Genomic DNA, 6,000 nt, shown 5'->3' on the forward strand with positions numbered 1-6,000 from the left:
CTTAGAGGATAATCTGAAATTGCATATTAATAAGTAAATTTCCTGTTCCATTTTAATAATAAACTGAATTTGTTAAAAAAATGTAGTTCCATGGGTGGTAGCCCCTATAATTATCCTGTAGTTATTATCATTACTCATACTGCATTTGAAGCACTCTCATCTGACTCAGTTGGGATCTCTAGTTAGGGAATCAAAAATATCAGTTACAGCAAGGAATCATAAAAAGTGATAGATGCATAGGTAGCACAGACATTTTATTTTTCATTAGAACACATAAATATACATTTATCCACAAATGTCTTGGTATAGGTACAGTATCATTCATTTCAGTATGGCTTCCTGTTGGTCTCGTGCATAAAGCATATCCATAAGGTTTTCTTCACTGGTTTCATGGTCTTTAGTGGAGTGAAAATTTAAAGATATCTGTAAGCCAATCTGAGTGCAAAGCCCTAATTTTTTATAATTTTCCCCAATATTTATAATTGTCTTGCTCAACAACAGAATTTTTAGCTATTCACCTTTATTGAGTCTTTGCAAAGCTTTTAGTTTTCATAAAAGAATGCTTTTGATACTCATATTTTGCTTCAAAATTCAATTAAACTATAAAACTACAATACCTAGTACAACTGGCATAAGTGTGGTGCTCTCACAAGAGGGAGTGAGGGCATGGCCTTCTACTCTGCCATCTTGAACCAGTCTCCAGCCTTGCCTTCATTTTAACAGCATATTTCAGAGGGCTTGGCTGGCCCACCAAGGCAGTGAAGTCTTCAGCTTCTTCTTCAGCTGTTAGAGTTTGAGATTTACTCCAAACACAGGAAGTGAGAATTTCCCTCAGAACTTAACTCTGAAATCCACACAGAATGGATCTGAACATAAATAAGCAAGTCATCTAAAAGAGAGAAAATAGCTCCCCAGGCCACCTGTCTACGATCTAGATTCCAACTTGATTAAACATGTCCGAGGAAAGAAAGCAAGAAGGTGCTGAGGAAGGGGGTGGGGAGGGGAATCACTGCCCCATGGAAGCAGGCTCAGAGACAGACATCCTTGACAGTGTTGGGGGCAAGGGGAATTGGATATTGGGCAGAGTGTATTTTAGCATTCCAAAGACATCCCTGGGTGAGATTGATGTATTGTTAAACCATTTTACCTTGTGGTGTAAGCATAACTATCTTGGTTCTATTTCCATGCCCAACAAAAATCTCCTTAGTGTAGATCTGCCTAGTGTTGTGAGAATGTCTGACTTCCCAGACTTTGAGTATATTAGGCTCTTAGGAGAGGGGTTGCCTATGGTAAAGGAAATAGCTTGAGACTGTGATTAAATTGCCCATGCAGCTTGAAAAAAGGTGCTGATTATATAAGTACTAATCTTAAATTTCTCACTGTTAATTAATACAATGGCATTGTGATAGCTACTTCAGTCTCCTGTGTGGTTTTGTTGGGGCAGTGCTGGCTCCAGAATGTTGCAGTAGGAGGTGCCCAAGGGTGGGTAATCTCATTGGAAAGGGGATCTAGATGCAAGGAACTTATGCTGGTACAGTGACTGAAGAACAAGGGCACAGTGCTTACTTGGATGGCAGAACAATCATAAATTGGCATAAAAATCTCTACCCCAGATTTTGTGGGTGTTTAGTTAGGGTGAGTCAAGGCATGACACCCAGTAGTCCCAGAGTGACTAGGGTGAGTTTCTGTGGCTTTAAACCAAAAACCAGATCCTGGGACACAGTTGTGATCTTCAGGGTCCATCCCATCTCCACTTAGCCTCCATTTCCTGTGAAGACAACTAGGTTTCTTCCACCAACTCTCATTCTATTGATTTCACGGTAGTATTTAAGGGAATCACAGATATGTTTCATGCACCCTGTTTTCCAGATAATAAAAACAAGGCTTCGAAATATTCTTTGATTTAACCAATGAATGATACATGGCTAATTTGTGGCAAAGTTGGAATTAGAACCTATCTCATGATTCCCAGTTCCAAGCTCTCATCAGTAGTCTGTGTTGCCTGCAGTTCGGCTGACCCCAGAGTGCTGTAAGAAAAGTGGAGGTTCAGAGGAGTGGGGGTTGTGGTAGACCAAGGACAATGAAAGAGGCTGGGCTATAAAGTCAGAGAAGGGCATATAGGCTTCTCAGCTAACTCAGATACCTGGGAAGGTGAGACATAGTTGCAGTTCTGCTTTGGAATCCAAACAGGTGTGTGGAGCAAGGAAGAAGACCCAGGTAGAGCTCTGAAAGTGGGTAGTTGAAGGAAGGAGATACAGGAGGGGGATTCAGGAAGCCCAGAGGAGATCTACAGAATACTTGACGAACAACTAAAAGCAAAGTTACCCATCTGCTTTTTTTGATGGATCTTATGAATAGCAAGATTTCTTCCTGCAGTCCTGGATAGTAGCAGGAAATAGGTTGGTTTCTGTTTTGTTCTGTGTTCCTAGGACAAACATATTCTTGTTAAAAGCTAGTGCATTGCATTCCAACTTGATTAAAGATACAAAACAAACAGCTCTGAAAGTCACATAACCTCAGGAAAAAGAGAACTTTGAAACAGTCTTTTTTATGTGTAACGGCTAGATAGCAGAAAAAATGGGAACCAGAAGATCATTGAGTTTAGGTTCTAATTGGTCACATACATATCAAATAAAAATGCAAAGTCTCTTAGCATCAGTTTTGTTCATGTTTCCTCACCTGCAGTCTGGTATGTGTGCTGGATAGTCCTCCAAATCCACACCCCACCTGTCTTCACCTTGCTCTGTAACTCAGACTATATCACTTGGACTTCCTTGCCTTCCAGCTTTCGTTGGGTCCACCCAATGGGAGACTCTGCAAAGAGATTTCAAAGGTGAGGGAAAACAATTGGGGATTTTAATCTCCCTGACTCCCTCCTTGCCTAAATGCAACTGAACAGTGACCACATTCTTGTACTGAGGCCACAGCACCCATATCCTGCCCCTGTCCCACAGCCTTTTCCAGATCCAGGAACAGAAAAACCACTTATCTCTTCAGGCCTGGGGTGGTAAAGTCTCCTAGTGCAGGAATTCCTGGGTGCTTCACTGTCCTTTGTTGCTCCCTGGCACCTTCCCACACCTTTATAAATAGTTCCTTCATTAAACTCTCTTCAGTTCCACTTCTCATGAGCTCCCCATTTCCTGGAGGGCCCCTATAGGTACAGCAAGCTTGGGTCATGCTTTTGATACTGGAACAGCTCACACTTTGACAGTCTTTATCCTCCAGCTTTCAATTTCTTTTTTGTGTGAAGCTTTTTCAAGACAACAACATAAAACTCCAATCAAACACATGTTCAGCCCTACTAGACTCTAAAAGCAAGCACAGTAAATCATTCCCAAGTAAGCCATTCTTGGGCTAAAATTAGAGTGGACACTGTCAAGGGAAAAAGGTTATTATAAGCCCAAACTGTTAAATTATACTTTCATGACTGAACACAACTGTAATCCATATTATTATTTTAAATTACACTATAAAAAGCAGTCATTTATCGCCTTTCCAAAACATAGTGATAATATATTACCAAATTACCAAGGGTCCTTTATTAAAGCTCTTGAATTTGATTTATAATGCATGATGTAGCTTACCCTTGAGAAAAATCTACTAAAAGGTATGCTTAGTCTTAAAGCCAGTGAAATAAAATCTCCCTCTAATCAGCCGCCAGAAAGCTTCCACTTCAATGCTTTGTTGATACTGGTGTCAGCAGGACATTAAAAGCTCGAAGCTTTTTATGTTTGATCAAATACCAGAATTATGCTGAAGCAGAAGCATTAATTCATGGAGTGAAGCTTCCAAAACTTCTCCAGTTCTCCTTCATCCTTCCTCCCCCACCACAAAGGTCACGTCGAATCAGTGGGTTGGCGTTAAAACAGAGATGGACATTTGATGAATGTTCGATATACACAAAACCACTCTAGAACCCAAGGGAGAGACAAGCACTAAAATATACTTTTCTAAAAATGCCAGTCATATCTAATAAAGGAAAAAGTGACTGGTGCTGGAAAGTAAGAAAGTGACATGGTTATGATTCTCATCTTATAATGAGAAGCGGAGTGCCAGAAAGTGTTCGGTATTTGCCCCAGACTTTTCAGTCAGTGTCTGGAGGAGCCGAGATCATTGTCAATCAGATGATAACAGTCCCTTCCCGAATAAAATCTCTCATCAAAGAAATAGGAAGCCTCTAAGGTTAAAGAAAAAATAAATTTTTTCATAACTTTTTTTTCATCACTTTGATTCTGGGCCTCCAAAAGAAAGTTTTTGTTATGCTGCCAGATTCACAAAAAAGTGCTCAAGGGAACAAACTGTATTTTAAGTGTGTCTTAGAAACCTACAGCTAAGTGTCAACAATAATAACAATGTTCTCAGAAGATTATTTATACAGAAGAGCCCAAAATGTATTTATATGGACATCTATGTAGTTGCTATAAATGCTAATCTCAGTAACTTTTACATGGTTCCCTCCCCGTCTTATATACACATGCACCTCAAAATGTAGAATTATAGCTCTGCCACAGTTATTTGGACACTGGGCAACCTGTAAGATACCTACCACCACTGCAATACTATTAAGCCATGTCATTTCTTACCAGACTATTTGATTTTTTTTTTGACAGACTGATTAGGCAAATAAAAGTTGGCACCATTATTTCTAGCAGACATACAGGTGAGATGAGCTGGGAAAATTAATTGCTGACATGGAGGCACACATGTGCATTGGAAAAAAGGGGGGAGGTACAAGGAGGACCTTTTGGTTTGTTTGAAAATCATATCAGAGAGTTGAAAAATCAGAAGTTGTCCATCTCCTATTGTCCAAGTCCTTGTTGCCATAAATGTATTGCACGATGCTGGGCCCCACAGGTGTGATATACATCAGACCAGATAGGAAATGGAATTTACCATGACATTATAACCAAATGTTATTCTTTAGAAAATATAGGATCTAACTGAATTGTCCACTCTAGGATCCTAGGGAAGATTTTTCCTGTGATCAAAAGAGAAACACAGCCCAAAGCTGTTCCTGAAGTTTTTGTTTTGTTTTTGTCACACACCCTCTCCCCAAGTCAAAGAAAATGATTTTCCAGATTGATGATTTTCCTTGTCCATAGTTGCATGGCTTGAAATTTGGTGCCCAAAACATTCAGCCATAAGTAGCTTCTCTCAGTTTAAAGATTCTGGCACCAAGTTCATTTTTATGATGTTTTGGTGACTATTTTAGTTGATATTTGACATATATTTTGTCCATCTATCATCTTTGAACACCTTCCCTGATAAGCTTACTTCCCAGCCTCCCTTGCAGCTCAGCAGCAGGCATGTGACCCTCCACCAGGGAGATGTACACAAGTGAGACTTCAGTGCAGAAGAAAACACTATGGTAGGCAGGCTGAGTGATGGCCCCTGAAGATATCAGATCCTAATACCTGGAACCTGTGAATGTTAACTTATAAGGTAAAGACTTTGCAGATGTGGTTAAATTAAAGGTATTGAGACAGAGAGAGTAACCCTCATTATACACACATACACACATACACAACGTTGCATGTATCCTTAAAAAAGGAGGGCAGAGGGAGATTTGACACATACAAGGAGGAGACGACAATGTGATGACAGACCAGACAGGGATTTGAAGATCCTGGCCTTTAAGACTGGAGTTATGCAGCCAAGCCAAGTAATGCCAGAAGCCAGAAGCTAGAAGAGGCAAGGAATGGATTCTCCCCTAGAGCCACCAGTGGGAGCACAGCCCTGCCTGCAGCTTCCTTGATTTCTGCTCAGTGATACTGATTTCTGACTTCTGACCTCTAGAATTGTGAGCAAATAACTTTTAGTTTTAAGCTACTCAGTTTCTGGTAATTTGTTACACACTGGAAACAAACATAAAGACGAAGAAAGAGGCTCTGCAGAGTCCACTGTGGTGAGAGTGGTGGCAGATGCACACAGCTGAAGAGGCCGAAATTCCAGAACTACTGCCAAATATGCTATGAGCTGCGGATTCTATGTCCAAAGGGT

Source organism: Mesoplodon bidens (genome assembly GCF_964165515.1).
Source record: "Mesoplodon bidens genome assembly, chromosome: 8".
Lineage (NCBI taxonomy): Eukaryota > Metazoa > Chordata > Mammalia > Artiodactyla > Ziphiidae > Mesoplodon > Mesoplodon bidens.